The 24,097-nt window shown below is 39.7% G+C and overlaps 1 long non-coding RNA gene across 1 annotated transcript; it reads right to left on the bottom strand.

Moving 5' to 3' along the window:
• Positions 1 to 7,606: 7,606 nt before the first annotated feature.
• Positions 7,607 to 18,987, bottom strand: LOC118227249. Its single transcript, XR_004765219.1, has 3 exons — positions 18,920 to 18,987; positions 7,785 to 7,891; positions 7,607 to 7,667 (listed from the first exon to the last, which is right to left on the bottom strand). It is a non-coding gene; the product is annotated as an uncharacterized LOC118227249 (long non-coding RNA).
• Between the last annotated feature and the right edge of the window lie 5,110 nt (positions 18,988 to 24,097).

Genomic DNA, 24,097 nt, shown 5'->3' with positions numbered 1-24,097 from the left:
TCACTGTTGAAACAGAAATGCTTACTTGTACCGCCTGCGAGATTTCAGTCTGGGGAGAATATTAGCCACATTTGGCATGTGTGGGAAGGGTGGCTCAGGATAAGGATCACCGAGCTGTTATGTGAGCTGAGTTGACTGAATTGTTACCCTGTCACTGCATGTGAATGCCGTGGTTTGCTGTTCTGGGCTGTGTTCGGGTGCTGTCTATCCAGGATCACTCTCATTGTTGTGTACACCCCTTTTCTACAAATTTTTAATATATGCTGTCATAGCATAGCACCTGAGAGCTTTTCCATATTAACCCCTTTGCACAGATGCCAAATCTGGCTAATCTTTGGTGTTAGCATCACAGAGAATTGGAAAAGGGCTTAAATGAAGCAAGGCGCTTGTACCATTTACAATACCAGATTAGTTTACATTCATATGAGGCATTGAGGTAAAAATAAAGTGCCACAAATGCGAATATCTTGGCAAAAAAGCAAAAATGAAGTTGTTCTCTTTTAGTTTCAAATTAAGTTCTTTAAGGTTACATATATAACTGGTAAATCTATACGTAGATCTCCTGATGATCTACAAAGAAAAAATTATCCCTGGTGTCCCTTAGTGTCTCCAAATCTATTCAAAATGTCTAAATTATGCATTGCTATAAATTAAAACATATATATTCACTACAAATCAATTGTTTTGACTCATGAAACACTCTTGCATCATTTTCAAGTCAAAATGATCAGTATAGGGGTCTGTGATATCTAGGGGTCAAAAAACCTATCCCAAACCTTGCCAAAAATAAACATAATGCTTTTTGTACATTATAATGCATATGAATTTGCCTTTTGTGATAGTCTAAGATGGAACATTGATATCACATTGAAAAATAATGCAAAAACATTGTGACACACAGTGGTTCACTTATGTATGCATTCATGTTTTCTTTTTTGTACTCAACCGTATGTATCTTTTGTTGCATGGGGATGGGACGACATTTTACAAATGTTAATTCATGATCACTCTGAGGGGAAATTTTTGTTCATCTAGCTAACGGTCAAATTTGAAGTATTTTTCATGCCATAAGTGACAAGTATACCCCATTATGTACAATGAGATTGCAATAAAATAATATTTCATGGTCAGAAAAATGTTGGCAATGCTCTAGCTTCATGGTAAAACAAACATCAACCATAACACATGACTGAGCCACCAAGCAACTCTTACACTACACGTGTGAAATACTCACATTAGAGAATAGCACAAGCCTCTTGAAAGACACTCAATTTCATTGTGAGTGGTATGAATTCTAACAAAGCAGGCCACTATGAGCCACTATGCTGACACTGCCCAGGATATGCTGACAATTGCCTCTATAAAGCAACTTATCCCCCAATACAAATATACTAGCATTATCAGCAGAGACTAACAGTTGTCTCTTATGACTAATGTGAATATAACAACATCAGAAATATGACAACAAATAATTGAAATGTTACAAGCAGTAATACATACATCCTCGCCATGTTAATATGTATCCTGGCTAGACTTCCTCCTCTGTTTCTACCCAAAATCCATGTCAGCCAGGCCCGATTTCACTTTCGCCATCCTGATGAGTTGGCAAAATTAGTAAAATCATACAAGGTAGGTGAAGGTAAAAAACAATTACGCCACATTGAGTGCTTGTATATTACTGCATAGTGTTATGGTTGACTGCACAACACTGAAGCAACAATTCAAACTGTTGTGCGACCAATGTGAATATAATATCAAAAATTTGACACAACATAAATAGTTGAAATGTTACAAGCAGTAATATGTATATCTTTGCCATGGTCATATGTATGTGCACTAGACTTCATGGTTCATCCTCAGAGAATTTGCTTTCGCCAAGCTGATGAGTTGGCAAAATGAGTACAATCTTCCAAAAATAAATGGAAAAAAGCAATTACGCCTCAAAGAATGCTTGTATATTACTGTGTAAAGTTTCAGTTGGCTGTGCAATGCTATGATAAACTTCAAATGAAACCATACACCATTGGAAGGCATGAATCCATACACCATTGGAAAGCTTATACTGTCCTCTACTGGATAGAGTAGAGTTATCAATCAAACTAGAACAAACTGAAAAGTGTTACTATGTCATAAAAAGCAAGTGGGGTTTTGCACGTGGCTGGTGCAAATGCTTACTATTTGCGTGTTTATTTCTAAAATGAATTGTTTGCGACAATAATGACCACTGAATCTTGAAAGAGACATCTTTACGTATAAAACCAATGATACGTTCACAGATAATGTTTTATTCACAGATATTGATAGTTGAATGACGTGGTATAATTACACAAGAATTCCTCTATTCAGTGCGCAGCATTTTTTTACCCACTGACTATTGTTGGCTTGAATGTCTAATTTGAGCAATCTCAGGATACCATATCTGAAAAGAAGTGTGCACAACAGAAGGAAAAAAAATGTAGCACATGAGGATGAGTTTCTTTCTTTCTTTATCTTTATTTCAAATAAAATGAAAAGGCAGCGACACTGGACAGCCTGCCTCCCATTCTTAAAAAAAGACAAGAACATGGGGAGTTCCACATACTCATACAGAGTTGTACAATGAACATTTTCACCAATACTTCAGAATGTCTGTGGGCAAGTTCAAGGCATTATTGCAAGTGCTAGCTAGGCATATAACGGTATGAGATTTGATGCTACAATTATAGTCTGAGAAAATATTATGGTTTTACAATTATTAGGGGGTAATTTATTATACAACATTGGAGGGGGAAAAACACTTAGGGATTTTATAATTAAAAGGTTTTATTGTACTTTTCCTCACCAGTTTTTGTTTCTGCAAATAAAACATGTAAGCCTACTTGATACTGAAAACATGTACAGAAGTTAGGGAAAAGTAGGTGGATTGTAGTGATGCAGTATCCCAGCGGTTCGAATGAAAATGAAAGTAAACTCACATAGTAGCCTGCTGGATGCTGATCTCTAAGATGCAGAAGTATGTTAGACATGTTGACTTTTTTTATTGGCATGTTTTGCAAAATTGATAGTCTATCCATCTTCAACAACCCCATAGTCATTTACATATGCAAAATGCTCTGCCATTTTCACAGTCTCCCCTCTTTTACCACAGCCACTGTCTTTTGCACTCACACACAAGCAAGCCACGAGCCAGCCAGGCACACTGCACATGGAAACAACAAACTTTTGGGGCAACTTTGAACGGAATGTTGAATACAGTATCTAGATGCTGTAGCTTCTAAAAATCTTACGGTTTGGAAACTGCAACTTTTTTAAGCACAGGTAATAGTGAAAGTAGTCAATCGCAAGATCACTAGTGCTAGCCCTCCCTGAAAAACCAATGGACAAATTACTGGGAAATGATTGAGCCTAAGCAGCGTTTGTTTACAGTGAATTGGTTCATATTTTGTTATAGCATGTTTGTATATTGCATTAATAACAGAGCGGTTTTGTGAGCCCATAGCCAATTTACATCGCTGATAATGGGGGGGGCAGCACTGACAGACCGCCCCCCCCCCAATCAGGCATTCTGAATGTTACCTGTTAAAGACACACCATGTGCGGCTTCTGCATTACTTAATTAATTACTTTAACGGTTCCTAGTCTGAATGGAAATGTCAATGAACTATATAATAACTTGAAGGGAAACTTCCGCATGTGGCCCCACCGCAAGATGGCTGCCACAGCACGGAAATAGAATTATATGATGAGGCTGCCATAAATCAAGTCAGGTCAAGTCAAAGTTTATTTATATAGCACATTTCATAGCCACGTATTATCTATGAGAGTTGTAGAAATTCAAAAGCTCACATTGAGGTAATCAATAGAAGCAGGCAATAACTTTTTTTTGGCTGAAGAGAACACAGAAAATTATGACCAAATAATACTAATCCGATTGTGTTGACAAGTGGGACTGATCTCTGATTGGTCGAGAACAAAATCGATCACATTTGAAACAGGGTCTTCAGAAAATCACAACTTCTTCACGTGATGGGGCCTGTCTGCACAGTGGATTCACTGCGGGTAAGCCCAGAGTTATTTAGAGCTCTATCTACGGCTCTGGATAGGCCTAGTACAGCTAAGCAGCTTGATATCTACTTGTTAGCTGATTTTTGCAATCTTAGCTGGTTAGTAACTGTTGCCTAGGTGTTTTTACCTTGCGCTTAATAACAAAAGTTTGAAATGCTTTGAAGAGATTAATATTTCCAAAGACAGAACATCTCAACTTACCTGTTGTCACTCCATACTGTAAGGGGGAACAGCATCTATAACCTGTTAGCTACAAGGTAGTTTGCAAATAGCTAATGTTAGCGAACGGTTATGAAGGTTATTTCGATGATATCTTGTACATAGTAATATTATGGTTTCATATCTCAAGTATTGTTAAACTATATGAGAAAGAACTGTCCATATAGCCATGCTCTGACAAATTTTTGTTGCAGATTGTATATTGCCGCATATAGCCAGTGACATGAGAACAGATCTGGCAGTCGCTGGCTAGCTTTCAGGCCCCTGTCTCTCTGCCGTGAACGGGTGTCCACCATTAAAATCAGCCTCATACCCATTTACATACCTGAACCAAGTTTCCCGTGTGAAATACGTTTAGACCATATACCAAATGTAGCCTACCTAAGTTGCTTATTAAGCTATGCCTGTTCAGCTATTTTAGCATACTTGCTGTTACGTTAACAACAAGGCTGTGCCGGGGTTAACAATGAAGAGACAAAGAGCCATGTGTATAATGCATGAACGTTTAAATCAGCCTTTATAGCCATTTAAAGAAGCAAAACCAAGTTACCCTTGTGAAATAAGTTGACAGTGACATTCTGGGCCTGCAAAATAAGCTTATTTTTGAATGTGGGCATTTCCATCATGATTTCTCATTATTTAGGCCTATTAGATAGCCATGCATTAGATGAGATGATCCATGGATAGCCTGACAGAGGCGGGACTTGTGGGTAGCCTGTCAGAACTACCAAAGACGGCCGATAGATTAAGAAAAATGTCTAGGGATGTCTAGTCTGAAAATTGAATGAATTAATTTATACTTGTTGAAAGGTCAGCTATAGGCTAGCATTAAATTTTGCGGGCAGCCTTATACACAGACGGTGGTGGTTGTTTGGCTCATTAAAGTGACTGGAAAAAACCTGAACGTGGTCAGTCACATTGTCTAATCAGAGAATTTACTACGAGCCATGAAAAAAGCACCGTTTTGAGAAGGAAGTTTCCCTTCTAGTTCTTATAGAGTTCAGCGGGAAATGTAGAGTGGTTCAAGTCACACAATTTGTCTATCTTGCGAAAAGATAACATCTTATCGGTTAGTGAGTTAATGGTAACGAAAATACAGAAATCGAACCATAGTTCAGAAGCAATGACGTTATGCATATGTGGGCTGACAAATGAAGTCAGTTGTTCTAAACTGCAACCTGGTGTGTGCTTCGTCAATACCAAGGGGCCAGCTTTCAGTTCTCAACCTCAGCACTGGATGTCACCCCCTGCTGATATCTATGATTTTCACCCAAAAAGTCAGTTTTCTCATTGGGCTCCATTCATTCATTTTGATGGCAAAAATAAAATACTTGTCAAATACAGTCAAATATTGATTTGATTTCATTTCCTGCCAGCATCCCTTACAGGATTATAAAACCTATAAGGCTGTAACTTGTTGGCTCCCTTCATGTTTCCCCATGGCATGCTGCAATATTAATAAAAGGCATTTTAAAACTTACAAACTTCTAAAAAGGAGTGCCTCGGAATACTTTTTTTTTGATACCAAATAAAATAACAGTTGGTTAAGTGTTTTCTTCCCTAATTTACAGGCAATATTATTAAATATCCTGATTGATTAAGAATACTGCAGCATGTCAGCTAACCTTAATCCATTAACGTTGTTCAGTGTTGGTACATTAGTGATATGTAAGCCATTTTGTCAAAATTCCAGTTTGTGCTGCTGACAACTGTACCCATTTTTCAGGCTCAAACTCAGGGATACACCTTTTCAGTTAGCTAAATCCAGGATAGCATGTGAAGCTGTTATTGTTACAGAATTCGCTCAATAGCGTAGCTAAATTGATTTATAAAATGGTAGGCCTATGGTAACGTTTCCCATAGTAGCTAGGTCTGACACATTGATATTATGTTTCCTTGTACTCTGAAAATTGAATAAGCACCTTTAATTATTTTGGCCAGTTCCATCATAACCTACTCGAACAACACACAGTGAAATGCTCTTTGCTATCTCTGTACCTAGGCTCACTAATTAGCTGTCTGTACATCACCATGAGGCCAAGATCATCAGCTTTTGTATGAGTACCGTTTTCATCTGCGAGGATAAGATTTGGTCGGTTGTGTGAGTATCGCTAGCTCGCTGTCTGATGCTCAAAAGTTTAGGAGCTCGCTAATGTCAGTTTTAACAACAGATATTGTTTGATGTGGTCCAGAATAATTTTCTTAATATCGTAGTGTTGTTTTAAATCTGTGAAAGTGGGTGCTTTTTTTCCAGATATATAAGTGCATCATTGTCAATCTCTCCAACATGAAAACTGATGTTTAATGTCACCTGTGGAGAAAAGGGTGATGGGATTCACATAGCCCACATGTCACTGCTCTGCTATCCCCATTGTACATGTGATTAGGCATGTGGCTAAGGACACAACTGAGCATGTCTCATGAGCAAAAGAATTGTACTTCCTGGTTCTGATGTGCTCCCCATAGGTTTCTGTTGGCGTTGCTGTCTGTACATTGGGATGGCAGGTATGCCATCCAGCCAAGTTACGCCTTGGCAGGGCATGCCCCATACCTATAAACTGGAAAGCTTATGGGACCAAATCAGTTGAGATAGGACATTCTGAGCAAAATCACACTTGGGGGTAGTGAAGTACAAGGAAAGAACAAGGGACTCTTTGAATAGAGTACTGTCTGTCACAGTGTGTTGTGTGCAATGTCAACAAAAACAGCAATCTGAGAGAGCCCTTAATACCACATCCACTACTAGTAAGAGCATGGATTGGAGCAGGTCTGTTCCACCATGACGGATCAGAGTACATCCTTTGCACGGACTACTCCTCCAGGTTTCCTGAAATCATCAAGCTGTCAGACACCACCATCATCACATTCTCTAAAGTCAACTTTTCCCAGGCATGGCATACCAGATGTTGTGGCATCTGATAATGGCTCACAATTTGCAAATGCAAAATTCAAGAAGTTTGCAAAAGATTGGGAATTTAAACATGTCACTTCAAGCCCAGGGCATGCTCAATCAAACAGGAAAGCTGAAATAATTGTTCAAACCATCAAGAACCTTCTCAAGAAAGCTCAGTGTGGCAAGGGAGACCTTTACATTGCACAGTTGGAATATCGCAGTACACCACTGGAAGGCATAGGTTTTTCACCTGCACAGCTTCTAATGGGTCAACGGCTGAAGTCCAAACTTCCTACCTCCACCATTCTGTTGACACCTGAAAGCAACATTCAGATCCAAGATAAGCTTGAACAGAAACAACTCAAACAGAAAGCTAAACAAGGTGTCTTCTAGGCATACACACTGGAGAAAAGGCGATAATTCTAAAAGGAAATAAATGGCAACCTGTAATAGTAATCAGCAGACATGAGCAGCCAAGATCATTTATTGTCCAGACGGCACATGGAAAGACCTACAGGAGGAACAGGAAGCACCTTCGTAAGACAGGAGAAAAGTATTTCAAACCAGCCTCAGCCGATGCAGCTATTTGAGTACCACTTTCAGTCACATGTCAATGATTGTAACCCACCTGGAGCGGTCAGTCACAGAGCAGACTGATTTGCCAGAGGCTCAGTCGCAAGGGAGTTACTTCACCAGGTCTGGTAGCCAAGTGAAAAAGCCAGCAAGGTACAAGAACTGAAAACACACAAGTATACAGGTCAGTTCCTTACCAAGACTGAAAAAAGGTCACAGTCATCAATCTCTTTTTCATCCCATTCCTTCGAAGAACTTGTTGAGTCATTTTATGCTGTAATATTGTTTATCTTCAGTATTTTTACATACATAATAAAGACTTTACAGTTTTTGGCAAAAGCACTTCTACAGTACAGACCAAAAGTATGAGGCCATCTTTGTTTTTTTTATTTAAAAAAAAAAACTAGGTAGCGAAGAATTCAGTTAATTTAGGAGTATGTATTGAATATCAAACCAATGTACACTTTTTTTCTGATTTCTGATGAGTTTTAGTTAAGAACATAATCTAAGGCAGTGTTTTTAAACCCTGGTCCTGGGGACCCTCCGTCCTGCATGTTTTAGATGTCTCCCTGCTCCAACACACCTGATTCAAATGAATGGGTCGTTATCAGGCTTCTGCAGAGCTTGATGATGGCTCATTCATTTGAATCAGGTGTGTTGGAGCAGGGAAACATCTAAAACATGCAGGGCAGTGTGTCCCCAGGACCAGGGTTGAAAAACACTGATCTAAGGGCCTTTTCACACCTGAAAGTCCATACCAAGGTCCGAACCAAAGTTCATGTTTTTGTTACATTGTATACATTTTATCCGGTTAGTTAGGGTTTCACATTGCAATTATGCGAGCGCACTAAATAACTTCACATGACATACTTACGTCCTGTCGTCATCACCTACGTGAGCTGCGTCTCCCTATACTTTACATTGTTTGGTTTGTAAATGGGCGTGCGTCTCACATCAGCGTGTTGTCAATTTGGCGGGTAGCCTTGAAAAACTTACATTGCTTGAGAAAAATGAATCAACAAATTTGTATCGTTGCCATTATACTATTATTATGGCATTACTACCAGCAGCACCAACTTCAAGCGCAATACTCGAGGCTTGTTCAAATTCGAAAAACGAACGTCCTCGTCGTGCGAAGATTGTATCGTCACCGGCAGGAAAGGAGGAGAAGACTGCAAGCAATCCTGCGAGCCCTGGCAACTCCGTTTCGGGAGAGACCAATGAGGTGAATGGCAAATACTTATGTCTCTTATTTGCTTCCATAGTGGCAGCCTATTTCAAAAGATGAGCTGTCACAAGAGATTTATTATTGTGTCCTTATTGCAATGCATTTCTCTGTGCAGTAGCATAAATAAGACGCTTCCAGTTAAAAACCAAAGCATTCGGCTGGTGGCTGGTGCTAATTTCCGACCCTGCCTACATTACTACAACGACTGAAATAGAACAACAAAATTTAAAATTTAAAATTAAATGTTCATGACAGCCTACTGACAGCTGTAGGCCTGCAGTATGTCAACATATATATGCTAATAGACTATGTTTATTGCAGATTAATAGTGCTTTTTATAATGTGTTTTATTTAGATCCTCATTTTTAAATTATTTAATAGGGCCTAATAATTTGTGAATATTATGTTATTTGTATTTATGTGGGGTTTTTTTCTTATCTTTTACAGGAAAATCTGGGTCAAACCACGGTGTCGTGCTTGGTGGCAGCATGTATGTGACAACCTGGAAAGTGTCTGCATTTTTGTGTGTTTTTCTAGTAGACTTTTTATATTGTCGTCGGACCATATTTCAATTAAAAACTTTGCCTCCTCCTCTCCCCATGTGCTACCGCGGCTCGTTTTTTCCTTCGTCTTCTACTTCTTCTTCTCTCGGTTGTTTCCTGCTCTGACGGAAACCACCGGAACTTCCTGTAAATGGTCCGAAAGTCCGAACCACCCAAAAAATGTTTTCACACTAGAAACAAACTGAACCATGGTTCAGTTTGATCCGGATTGAGACCACCTCTTTTCGTCGGACCAAATGTCGGCTGTTTGGTCTGGACCGTGGTCCGGGGGAGGTTTCACACCTGTAAATTTGTTTCGGATAAAACTGAAAAGTCCAAAAGTCTGGACGAGGTAGGTGTGAAAGGGCCCTTAAACATGATTTCCCTTGGAATAACCTCCTTTGGGTTTAATTACAATTAAACAAATTATTGGAAGTCTATCCAATCATTTTTAAAAGTGGGGGGTAGGAGGGAGGTAGGTAGAAAAGTAGTTAAATTTGCTTATCTACCTTAGATTTTTTTAAAACCACAGGTAGCCTAATACCATTGCCTGTAGTGCACAAAAATAGGCAAAGAAGGAGTTATGCTTAGATGTGCGGGTTTAAGTAAACATACTATGTTGTTATGTGTTTGGTGAGTTTTTGTGCTCAGAAAGTCACTGGCGTGACGGAACCCCACATTTGTTCTCTGGAACCTGATTGTAGATTATATTATTTTGAGCACTCAGACATTTGATTGGCTCATCATATTGGAGCTGTCAATCAAACACTGGTAGATAAACATTAAAGCAGTAATCAATGGTTTAAGCTGGTTAAATCGGGCTCCCCATTTCCTCTTAAAAGTGGTGTTCCTGCCCCAAGCAGGTGCCTAAGTGTGTGGTGTCACAAGCAAAAGGGGACAGGCACTTAATTATGCCTTGGTTTGACCAGAAAAATTTAATTGTGAACATGACTCCGCAGAGGCTCCGTCCCATGGTCACGAAGCCAGAGGCCTCAAACGTTATAGTTAGACATTGTTACACCATGATATGATTTACTGTAATATTTATTAGCTGGATGACAGTAAGCTGCATGGTCAATTTATTAATTTAGCTAGAACACCATTTAAACTTTGTGCAAAATCCTAAATCTGACTTGTTATCCTTGACACATCACATCAAATTACTTGCTTTAAACTGAGCAAGCTTGAGGCTGTCTTGGGACATGGTTATCACTCTGCCTCAATGGTTGCAGTGCATAATATTTTTGTACTAATTTATGGATTCCACTTAAGGATAATCTATGTGAGTTTGCAGATTATTTTTGCAGTTTATCATAAGGGATATACAGATCCATATATTTGACAGTCTCTCAATGTATATATTTATAGTATGCATAATCCATGTGTTAATCACTAATAACTGAGTAAACTGGGGAGATTTCATGCACATGTTTGTACTTGTGTGTATGTGTGTGTGAGAAGGAGATACACACAGGCAGACATGCACTCTATGACATTACTTATACTTATGTGTACACAGCAGTCCGGAGTAAATCTTCAAAGCTAGTGAAGAAAAGCAACAAGGAGATCTACCGCTCCAGATGATCTGTCTCCTGCAGATATATCATTCTGTCATGGCTGAGGAATAGAATCGATTCAATTTAAAAGCAGAGCATTGGACCAAGTGTCATGGAAAAACAACAGCCCTTTTTAATTGGTATAAACCTGAAGCAGTGAAATACTCTGCACAAGCCTATGTCTGAATTGCTTGACACAATGGCTTGTGAAAAAGGAAAAGATGAGATTCATGGCTTCTATTAACTCCCTCATTAGGCAGAGGCAGAATTATTCTTTGAGCTCCTACTCATTTGTCTCAGTGGAAGCATCTCCCCAATTGTGTTTACTGCAAAATATTTCCAGGTCTGTAAATCTTTTGTAAGTCAGCTCATCTTAGCTTCTGCATATGTCAGTTTAAAAAAGTAAAACATTCAATATGGCTTTTTAATAAAATTCTCCTCAGGATAGATGGTTTACTTTTTTGCAGATGTATTTCATAATTTTTTTTTTTTTGCAGTTGTGGTAGTAAATATTTTAAAGTATTTTAGCTCTGAAGAGAAAAGCTATATCAATCCTGCTGTCAAATCTGCAGCGCTCTTGTAGCCTGATATTAATTCATCCATCAAAACAGTGTCCAAGTATCAAGACTCAAGTGCTTTCTAAGGTGTATTTTTAAAACAAATCTTGTGACAGATTATTGTCTGCAAGGTGTTTTTCCCCCTGGCATTTGTCAACAATATGTACAGGAAAATGTTTTTATCAAATACTAGATGTTGAGTCAACATTAGCCTTTTTCTTTATACCTCCACCCCCACAGCACTAGAACATGTACAATATAATAAAACAATATAATTTATGTTCTGTGGTTCCATTCATGTGGTAGCTGCAATACATGAAGGTTACATTCCTTAATCCACTGGGTGTGTTAAGCATATTAACAGGTGCATTTCAGTTCCATCTATTCCTGAATTTGATAACTTGCATTTGGTAAAGTAGATCAATTAAGAGACAAGCTCATAAGCTTTTAAATGCTATGAATTATTAATGATTTGCGTTTTCTATAATTGCTGTCTTCCACATCTCATTTCATCCATGTCATTTCAAACATGCAGCCAACCACCACTCTGCGGGGGACACCCTTCAGACTCAAATCCACAATCGTTTAGAGATAGTATGACACATTATGCATTACCCTGTGGCACAGTGGTTCTGAAGCAGGGGTATTCTTACCATATAGGGTATGTGAGCTATCCCCAGAGGGTATGCCAGAATATTAATCAGTAATGTTAATCAGTAATGCAATTTTAAGAAAGTACATTAATTAATTTAAAGAACTAGATTTTGGTAAATAATAAAATTTGTTCTCACGCCTCACTTCAAGGAAGTTATTGACCGACTTGGGTGAGTTTCGCTATTCCCACTACCTCGAAGAAACAACCATCATCTCAGTGTCTAAACTTCTGTGTGTGTGTACCGGTCCAAAAACCACAACAAATTTGTGAGTACTTACATGGGGCTAATTGAAATCACCAAAACAAATGCTACAGCTATAGCCAATGCTATTGTTGCTTTTTTAGAAGAACATGGGCTGCGGATAAAAAACTTTGTCGGGATTGCAACGGACTGGGCAAATGTCATGGCTGGGAAACATCACTCAAGAAGAGATCTCAGAAGCTACAGAGTGTGCGACTCGTGGCACATAAAGCAATGCGGCAACTCCCTAGCAATGTAGAATTTATGCTCAGAGAGACCTAAAACTGGTTTGCCCACTCTGCCAAGTGGCAGTGCAACTACAAGGAAGTCTACCATACCCGAAAATATACCCACTAAAACAAATTTCCTTGAGCTGTACGCGTTGGTTAGCCTAGTCATGGCCAACTGTATCGACAGAGTACTTCAACAAAATGACTCGCTGAAGTTACACTTCAACTTTGTATTTCATGCCAAGCACTGCTATGCTGCAAACATCTTCATACAATAACAAAAAAAAAACAAACATAATGTACATGCAATTTCTAAAGCCCATCCTATGCAAAATAAAAGCTGTGTGAACAAGATTTTCCAACAGGTGACACCCTGGATGTGTTTTGTGATCTGGAGAGACTGTACATGTCAATATTGAGAGTGTTTAGGTATGAACAGTAACAAGCAGCTCCAAGCCTTGAATCTGAAATCCGCAAGCCTGCATCTCTAGCCTTATGATGCTGACCTGGGAAGTGCATTTTACCGGCAGCTCGAGAATAGAAAGTCAATGACACAGTCGCCACATAGTGTTTTGATTTTTTTAAAGAAGTGATTGTGCAATATCAGATGCGACTCCCAAAATCCATGGAAATACTGAGAAAAATGTAAGTGTTATGCCTGACCACAGTGATGGCAACCAGCAGGCCAAGAGTTGCTGAATTATTGAATATTTTACATGCAAAACTGACAGCTTGGAGTGGCAGAATGTGGTTACAGTAGGCTTCTCTAGTGACCAAACCAAGTCTGGCTAGAATTTGAGGCGTTCAAAGATGCTGGAGGAAATAACTGCTTTGAAGGACTTGCATTGGGTGCAATCAGACTGCTCACCCTGCCTGTATCCAATGCGGAGAGAGGTGAGTTTGCTAGTGTGTGTGTTAAAGCAAATAAAGTGAAATAAATTTGTGTATTGCAATATATTGGGGCATATCAGTGTTCTAAATGTAGTCTTAATTTTCAGGTGACTCTACTCAAAGTTCATACCAGGAACAGAATGGGACTGAAGCTCCCCACCAGCCTCATGACCAATATGCTTAGGTCTAAGCAAGAACGGGTGGACACTGCCCTCCTTCACACCTCCTCAGACATTGCTTCAGAGGTTTGACTCTTCAATATATTAAGCCTGCTCAGGTGGGTTTATTGGTATTGGTGATTTATTTGATTGATTGGTTTTATTTTTGTGTCATGCATCATAGGCCACATGGGCCTATATGACTTTGTGGTTGTGGTGCTGGCTGCAGGCGGAGAAGGGGGGAGGGGGGAGTAGTAGTTTAGCTGGCCGGCATTCGCAGCTGTGGGCAGTTACGTGATTAGTGCTAACCTTGATATGTCCTGCCGGCAGTGAGACCGGAGAAGGACAGATGCGCACGATCAAGGACCTGAGCCATAATAGCAACAACAACGACAAAGACAACAACGACTGCAACAACGGCGACAGTGACAGTGATCGTGTTGTGGCTCGCTAAACTCAATAAACGTGTGCATCGTACCCGTCCGTGCCAGTGTGGTTCTGGGGACTTGTTACAATGACAAAAATTCTGAATACAAATATATCCAAGAAGACACATATCCGTGTGTGTATATATATATATATGTGTGTGTGTGTGTGTAAATGCGATCCCACACAGATCGTGTCTGTGGGAAAGTACACACACACACATTGTTAGCTGAACACACCTCATACACCCAACATGGTGTTATTTTACTTGTTTTTGCTAATGCAGTATGTGTGGGCATATCAGTGATGTAACTTTATTCCGTCTTATTTTTCAGGTGACACAAGCCTACTCAAGACAGATAAAAAGGGATTCAAGCTCCTTTCCAGCCAGTACTTTTTTCACTTCTGCAAGAATCCCTTAATTTCATTTATGAAGGCCAATTTGGAGGACAATCTATTTTCTGGATTTTCTGTTATTAAATAACAAATACAAGTTTTGGGCTGGAAATACACAAAAAACTGAATTTGAAACAAATTGACCCAGGTGTCTTCATTTAATTGCTAAATTTCCATTACAAACAATTTCACATCTACTTCATCTGCATTGGTTGCCTCAGGAGAGAATCCTTGGTAATGCAATTCATTTGATTGATTATCTTTAATGTTAATGAATAAATCATAGTCAGGTAAATTACATTAACTATGTAGCTTCCTTACTCCAGGGTTCGTAAACAGGTTTCTTTTCACCCACATTCAGCGTATTAGACCAACATATCTAGCAACCACAATGTGAAAGCACAGAACAATATTTATTTATATGACTATTAAATTTAGAGGAAACAGCAACGTAATTAATACGGCTCTGATAATTTAACATCCCTTCCTTCTGCCTGCTGACGTAATTGTCTATTAAAACAGCGAAGATGTAGCCCCAGGACAGTCTTAATGTGTATAATAATAAATGTGGTCTCTGAAGCGTACTATTTTCACAATTCAAGATAGTAGTTCCAACAAAAATAAATTGTATAGGGATGTTACAGTATGGTTTGACAATATTTTAAAAAAATACTATAGCAATAACTGCAGACTTTTTGTCATATGCAACATCATATGTTGCATAATTTATCACATTGAACTAAATGTGGACTGTAAAACTGGTCAGACTTCTTGTTCAGATTTAAATCATTTCAGAGGAAGAGTGTGGCCATAACATTCACTTAAAAGCCAAAAAAAAATGTCATTGTGTAACCGAGGGTCAAGATGTGAGTTCATAGAAAACTGAATCAGTAATCATAACTGATGCAATGCAATTCCCTAGAATATTTACCAGGTCTCATGCCTCTGCCAAGACATGTTTTCTCTCTCTGCCTCAGGCTCTTGAGTTGCTGAGGATGCTGGGAAAGCTATGCTGTCATCACAGTTGAGAGCTAAACAATAGACTGTGCTATCTTTAACTAACTTATTTATTTATGTTTTATTTTACTAGCACTTTCAATGTTTTATTTTACTTCATTTTATTTATATCACGGGGGTCTTCCTGAATGTTCACGAACCTCTAGAAAGAGGCAGCTACCTAACATAAACTTACCGGAGCCTAATCTATCGTAGCGTGTTGGTAAGTTTTTGTTCTTTGGAGGACTGCCTGTGAATACTTTCTGTGCCAAGCTGTATCTGGTCTGTTAGCCTAGGCTAACTAGCAAGCATTTTAGTGTACATCCGGCCACCTACTCTTTTACTGGCTGAAGTTGTCTTATCTTCCCAGTATGTCCTGCAAGCATGCCTCCACTCACCTCTCTATCTGGCACTGTTAGCCTATCCCAGAAGATTGCGGAGCTGGTAAGGAGAATATCCACCCTATATCAAATTAAGGAAGATGAACAGCTCATCGATTCCTTAGTTGCTCCAGCACCTGCTGCTACAAACACCACCAGTGCAGGGGAGTTGGCCTTCTAAGCCATGCATCTTCTGCACAGCCAGCCACACAAGGTACCTCTCGGTTTGCTGCCCCCTTTCTCGACCGTGGCCCCTTGCCTTCCCCATCTGAATTACTGATAATAGGTGACTTTATCATGAGCAAAATAAGCAGTAAATCTGCCATCATGAACTAGGCCCGTGTTTTAAAGTCCTTGACTGTATTCCAAGTCTCCTCGAAAAACATCTGCATGTTCGTAATGTAATTGTTCATGTTGGCACCATTGACACTGTTTTTCAGCAGTCCAAACTTCTTAAACATGATTTTATTTGTCTTCAAAGACAGTGGAAAATTTGTTTTTTGTTTTTTTTTCTGGTCCAATTCCCAATTTTTGTTAAAGGATAGAACATTTTTAGCAGGACACTCAGTCTCCATACATGGCTACAGTCGGTATGCTCCTCTTACAACATGATTTTATTTGTCTTCAAAGACAGTGGAAAATTTGTTTTTTGTTTTTTATTTCTGGTCCAATTCCCAATTTTTGTTAAAGGATAGAACATTTTAGCAGGACACTCAGTCTCCATACATGGCTACAGTCGGTATGCTCCTCTTACAAAAAAAAAAAAAAAATTTTTATCTCTTCTCGGAGCGCTCATCCTTTTTTAGAAGAGTAGGCATCCATCCTACTATGCTGAGTACACGCAAGTTGTCTGGAAACAGTTTTCATTCGTCGCACCTCAGAAATACTCTTAGTTGGCCACAAAGCCAAACGGGATTTCCTTCTTAATAAGTTAGGAAATTTTGCTTCCCAAATGATATCAGAAGTAACAAGTCTAGGTCTGATTTTAGACTGATTTAAGTTTTAAAAAGCACATAAGCAAGGTGACCAAGATGCCATTCTTCCACCTAAGAAACATTACAAAAGTATGGTTGTGTTTGAATTATTTCAAGCATCTTGGCCCTGTGTTATTTCAACTTTTTACATCTGATGAACTTTTTCTGTATGGGCACACAATATTGTGTGTCAAAAAATAAATAAATCAGAGCACGCTGGTCAATTATCTGTTCAGCCAGACAAAGATGACAATCTGGCTGACAAGCCAGGATAAGGTGGAAGGCAGTGGGACAGGTGGTCCAGTGCAGGTGGTCAAGAACTTGGTGGCGCAACTTCTGGTTGAGCATATGTATTACAAGTCTGTTCACAATTTTGAGGCATTCAATCATAGGCGCAGCTACTGATGACGTTGAATATGAAGCCGGTTACCTAAACATTGTAATTTATCCTATAATGTTTGGTAGCAACCATATAACAGCTCAGTTCATATTACCTCACACTTGCTAGCCAGCTGTGTTAACACTAGTTGTCTATACAGCTAGCTAGCAACCAACTCGATGAGCATTCTAGCGCCTACGCTGGATCACAGCCGTTTCAATAACAATAATATAGCACTCCATCTGGTATGTTATTGCTTAATTATTACTCAAGGCTTTTATCTTACCTATTTACTAATGGAACTAGCTAACTGTTATACTGTATATACATTTATAACATTTATTTTATTGAGTCATGGTTCTTACTGCTATGTTATGCTCTTTTTCCTTCTCACAATGTCTGTCGGCGGTGGCTGTGTCAGGCAATCTTTTTGCCAGGTTCTGCGATCTCGTTTGTGTCATTCATCAACAGCAGATGTCGCTGTTCAACATATTTGGTCCTGATGTGGAACCATTTCCGCTAACAACTTCAAATTAGTAATTTTTTCCATTAAAAGCTTAGCTTAAATGTCAGGGAAACTGAATTCAAATTGTTGTTATATTCCCCAGAAATTACAATTTATTACATTCTTAATATTTCTTTAAATTTCTAAATGACACTTCAACCATTTCATTAAAAAAAAATAAAACGTGACATGTCGTTACAAACAACATGCAACAAGTGGCAAGGTCATCATTACACATAGAAAAGATTTCACAATACTCAGGACCTTTCTGACCTCAGCTAACGCCACCCACTGAAAACTTGCCATTTAACCTCAGCACAAGCCTTTCTAAAAAATGTTATGCTTGATAGCGGACAGGCAACTGTGTTTCTGTCATTTCACTTACCATTGAATGAAAGGCTGCCACTCTTTATGCCAGAGAGAGTCAAAAAGTCTCTCTTACTATATATATATAAATGACTTGTATTTTCAACATGCTGAGGAGTTAATACTAAATAGTAAATAGTATTAGCCAGGGCATGGGGAAAGTACAAGTTATTTTAAAATACAGTGAACCAACCAGCCAAAAAAAAATAAAACCAAATAGAAACGCATGTGAAACCCAGCAGAACAATGCCAACACAAAAAAATTTAACTAAAAACTAAACCAGATAATATATACTAAAACCAAAATACTCATTGGCTCAGACTCTTGAGACAGTACTGCTCTTACCTTACACAACTCCCCATTATTTGCCTGTTTTGTGGCAAAACTGGGGCAGATCATCAGCTGAGTGATTCTTAAAAATGACCAGCATACCAAAATACATATTTTATTAGAGAATAGTACTGTCTGTTTTCCACTCCCCAAAAATACTGTTATAGGCTACAACCTGGTATACTCCCCAAATAGCTAAAAATGATTTTCTATCATAAAGCAAAGATTACATGTTTTATCCACTGCCAGATGAATCTGGTTTACAGTACAGTCATCACTGCAACAATATTTTGTAGAATCCTCTAATGAAGTTCTCATATTTGTTTTGGGAGCAGGTTTTTATAGAGCAGTTCGGAGGAGGATAAGACCTCATTATTACCTGTTAGGTGAGCTCTCTCTCTTGTCTCAGGGCCTCTTATTTCCTTCCAGACACTGCAAGGAAACCGGAGTACTCTGTAGAAAGGGAGATTTTGAACTCGTCTTAACCCCATTAACATTATCAGTGTAAGCCGTGAGCTTTACCAGACACGCCCCTTTCAGGGGCCAGTACTCCACTCAAATGGCTCTTTAATGAACAGAGTATTAGCTCCACAGAAAGGGAGTGCTGTACTCAAGAGAAGGGACAACTTGTCTAATTACTTTGAAAGGTACAGTAAGGGTGTTGAGTGTAACATACAGTATGATCCATAGCTGCAGTGCTTCTCTGGGGACAGCAGAGCCTCCAGTGCCCATCACCCTGGCTCCAGTAGCCTTGATAAACACTGATGCTGCTCCATTGCTCTCTGGTCACTAGAATAGAGAGACATGGCATGTTTCCTCATCTCCACCTGGCTCATTTCTTCTCGCTTATTAAAAATATAGATTATGTGTGCCTGGGTTTGCCCTCAAGGCCAAAAATAAAAGCTTTGCATGTGGTCATTAAGTTGAAGTACACATATCTTGACTGAATCAGTGCTGCCTACTCTTGTTCTTCCTGCAGGTCACCAGGAAGTTAATTTTTCCTGGAATCTATCGCTGTTTCTAACATGAAAGCTTGTTTATTGTTCATTGTGTATTCCTGGCAGAACTGCTTATGTTGCATTCTGAAAGTGAATGCTAATCAGAAAGATGAGTGGGCAATATTGAGCTCTTAAAAACCTAGTGTTGCAGTGCCTTACATTTAAAACCTATCATGTTTTACCCCTAAAATCTTTTATCATTTTAAATTCCTTTATTTCTAGAAAACTGCTTTTCTGTAGGATCCAGTTCCTCCACATGTTAGGTAAAAAAAATTTTTTTTAAAAAGGTGGGACTTATCATTTAATGTCCCCAGTAAGCATTGCTTTATTTCTTTAGGGCTTCAAAAAGAACTTAATAGAATAATACGGTCATTCCCACATGACGTACAAAAGTGCATTTCATAGTCATGGACAACTACAAAACACAGGTTCAAAGATACGACACTCATTTCGTACAGCTATTTCTAGCCAAGAACACAGTTTAGTTCACACAGTGAACACTATTCTGACCTAACTTATGCCAAGCCAAACTAGGGAGAAGAACAAGCTACAATATTAGGACAAATACAAATGACCAAAAAGTGCTTGAATGGGGGTACATGTATCATGAGTGTCATGAAAGGGGGGGGGTTTAAAGTGAAATGATATACAGAGTGGTGGCAGTTAGTCCAGGTATAGTCTGAAGAGATGCGTCTGCAGACCACGGCAGAAGATGGGTAGTGAGGGAGAGGTCTGAAGAGGGACAGGGAGTTTGTTCTACCACTGGGGACCTAGGGTGGAGAAGCTCTGTGATCCCGTTACTCGGGTGGGAGGGTTACAAGGCCCCCTGCTTCTGCAGAGCGGAGTGGTCAAGCAGGCGTATAGAATCAAATCATGTCCTGCAAATTGATAGGGGCCATCCTGTTGGCTGCAGTGTAGGCAAGGGTCAGGACTTTGAACCTGATCCTGGCAGCGACCAGTAGCCAGTGGAGTGACCACAGCAGAGGAGTGACATGGGAGAATTTGGGAAGGATGTAGATGAGTCGGGAAGCGGCATTTTAATCACCTGTAGTGGCTGTATGGCACAAGCTGGCAGGCTTGCAAGGAGTGAGTTGCAGTAATCAAGGCGGGAGGCCACCATAGCCTGGAAAAGCAGCTGGGCAGAGGGCATAGTCAGGTATGGTCAAATCCTCCTGATGTGGTACAGAAGGAATCTGCAGGACCGTGATGTTGCCTTGATGTGCTCCTTGAGGTCCAGCTGGTCGTCCAGGACCACCCCCAGGCTCTTTGCAGAGTGAAAGGCAGTCACTGTGGTGCCATCAGCCGTGATTGAAAGCTCACATAGTAGGGAGGTCTTGTATGGGAAGAACAGCAGCTCAGTTTTGTTGAGGTTGAGCTTCAGGTGGTGGCTGGCCATCCCGGTAGAGATGTCAACCAGGCAGGAAGATATTTTATCATCAATCTGTGAGGCAGAGGGGGGGAAAGAAAAGAAGAATTGCGTGTCGTCTGCATAACAATGATACGAGAAGCCGTGCGAATTAATAACTAAACCACGAGATTTGGTGTATATGGAGAACAGCAGAAGACCCAGTACAGATCTCTGTCACAGCCAGGAGGGCAGTCTCTGTTGAGTGCCCGGATCGGAAGCCAGACTGGTGAGGATCTAGCAGGTTGTTCTGATGGAGAAAAGAGGTTAGTTGTTTAAGCACTGTTTGCTCAAGGGTTTTGGACAGAAGGTAGAAGCGATACGGGTTGATAATTCATTACATCAGAGGAGTCTGAGGTGGGTTTTTTGAGGAGTGGGGTCACGTGAGCCATCTTAAAATCAGAGGGAGGAATTAACAATGGAGGACAAATACGGAAGGATCTCGCTGGAATTGGATTGGAGGACTGTAGATGGGATGGGGTCAAGTGGACAGGTGGTTGTGCAATGAGAAGTGATGAGCTGGATTACTTCAGACTCCTCCACCATCTCGAAGGAGGTCAGTGTAGTAGCTACTTTGCAGGGAACTACAATTCATTTGGCAGAAGATTTGCTACACCAGCACTAATATTTGCAGCATGGCTCTTAATAATTTCCCCTCCCTCCAATCTATAGTCCAATGTGTATGATTAACATAATTATATTGTCAGTATATGTTTTCTGCAAGAATGTGATGTAAAGAATGTTGTTGTTAAAGCAATAAAAGATAAGGTAAGAATAACAAAATGTGAAAACCCCATGAAAACCTTATATAGAAAGCACCTTGGATGGGACAGGCTACTAGCTAGGTGTCCCAGCAAGTGAGCTACTTGCTGTCACTTTTTCATGCTCAACAGCAATGTCCTAGTACTCAGTCCCAGACTGAGACAAGGAGGCTACCGCAGCCACTGAGGGAGACCTCCACCCCTTGATTTCCCCTGTGTCAGGTCTGAGACCTGCTTTCACAGTGCCACTGTAACTCCCAGGTTTCCTCTTCAGCAGAATGAGGCTCTGTGTGAACAAACCAAAGGAACAGCATGATTACATTAGTCATTTGTGAAGCAGATATTATTTTGCCCACTCCAGTTTCTTTCCCAAATCAAACCAAAACCTCTTCAACAGACATGCTGACATCAGGCCCATATTTCAGCCTGTGCCTCACCTTCAGCATGTTTGACCCCGTTTTGAGGTCTGAACTGATGGATGAAGAAAACAGAACAACATGCTGTTTCCACCAAGATTCTATTTTATAAATCCACAACTCTCTTACACCAACACTAAAACAAACATGTCAAATAACTCAGTTTAGCCACAGAAAGAAAAAGAAAGAGCAGTTATTACTCACAGCACCATCTCCCCAGAACACTCACACCCTCCTACAATCGTGAGAGAGAGAGCCCTTAAGGCCTACTGGTTGCACTACAGGCCTGGCAGAGCATCTCCAGGGAAGATACTCTGGTAATGGGTTGCAGATTTAAGGCAGTCATCAAATGCAAGGGATTTGCAGCTAAATACTAAATATGCAACTTTATTTCAGATTATGTGGCCTGCGATAGATTGGCGGCCTGTCCAGGGTGTAATCCTGCTTCTCGTCCAATGCACGCTGGGATAGGGTCCACCCCCCACCCTGCCCAGGATAAGGGGGTATAGATAATGGATGGATGGATGGATTTCAGATTATGTTCATTTGTCCAATTATTTATTGGCTGCCTAAAATCCTACAAGGATCACCCAATGTAAACACTCTCAAATTGAAACTGACATGTTTGATACATGTTTGAGCCTCAGTTTTTTTTTTCCCAACAAAATCTTGTGAATGTTTGTGAATGTATATGAATGATAAGTTAACTTCTCAATTTACATTTTGTGATATCATTCACTATCAGCTTGCAACTAACACCAATTAGCTACATAGTAAGGTAGCATTGATCACATTCAGGGCTTGACATTAACGTTTTGCCTCACCAGCCAATGTGGTTAGTGGTTTCCCAAAGCCACTAGCCACTCAGCATTTTCAACAGCCAATACCCCTCCTCCCCAAAAAAGTAATAAATATAGCCTAGGTAATTGGACAGTGTATGCATGCATTTGTTTGGGCATAACATTTTATTTGATCAGAAATAATTACATCTATCCAAGCAGTGTAACCTGTGTGTGCGTGTGTGTGAGTGGACAAATCTATCTAAAGAATCTAAAATGCTATCTTTTACAAAACATGCACTTAAAAATCATTTCAATTACAAAATATGTACATTGTAGGTCTTTGCCATGAATATTCTCCAATTGTCAGTGCAGAGAACCAAGAGTACATGTATGCACATTTTTAAATAATGTTGGTATTGGGCATTATGTGACATTTGGTAAAACCCAGCTAGATTTAATTGAAAAGTTTTTCAGCTGGCTAGGACATAGTCAGGCACTATCCAGGTAAAACCTGAGCTAAATTGGAGCTAAATTGAGCTAACCAATCAGTTTGTCAAAACATTTCTCAACCTAGATTTCCAAAGTTCCAAAGATTTTTCAAAGTTCATGATCCTTTACCAAACCATTGTTATGTTCTGTGTTTGATGCTGCAATCATTGTCAGATACTGCTATCCAATGCATGCACCTATGACCAATGCATTTTGAGGGTTTGGTAGCTACTCACCTTTAGTAAACAAATCCAACCTAAGATTGTTATAAAACAATAAGGTAAGCGTAGGTATGGTAGAAGGTAGCTACTGTAATTCTTGTAGCCAATAGGCTACCGACCGCTTACTGACTTGCTTACAGTAAAGTTGGAGTTATACTAGATGCATTTATTATCACGCAAGACTGAATTACATTTGCCAAGTTCTTACATCATTATACTGTAGATCGCTGTACTATTGTAAATACACACTGATCAATTTAGGCAGCCAGCCAACGACCAGTGGTGGACATAGTACACAACCCCATTACTTGAGTCAAAGTATAGATACCTGTCAGGGTGCAGTGAAGGGTTAGGACCCAAATGCAGAGGGGGGAAAAAACTCAAAACTCCAAAATGGGATGAGAACAAAAGACTTTACTCAAACGGGAATACAAGGGAACAAAAGGCCTTGCAGGGCAACTCTTCAAACACAAAGGAAACTTCAA

Source organism: Anguilla anguilla, chromosome 5 (genome assembly GCF_013347855.1).
Source record: "Anguilla anguilla isolate fAngAng1 chromosome 5, fAngAng1.pri, whole genome shotgun sequence".
Lineage (NCBI taxonomy): Eukaryota > Metazoa > Chordata > Actinopteri > Anguilliformes > Anguillidae > Anguilla > Anguilla anguilla.
This window is presented reverse-complemented; position numbering and strand designations above follow the sequence as displayed.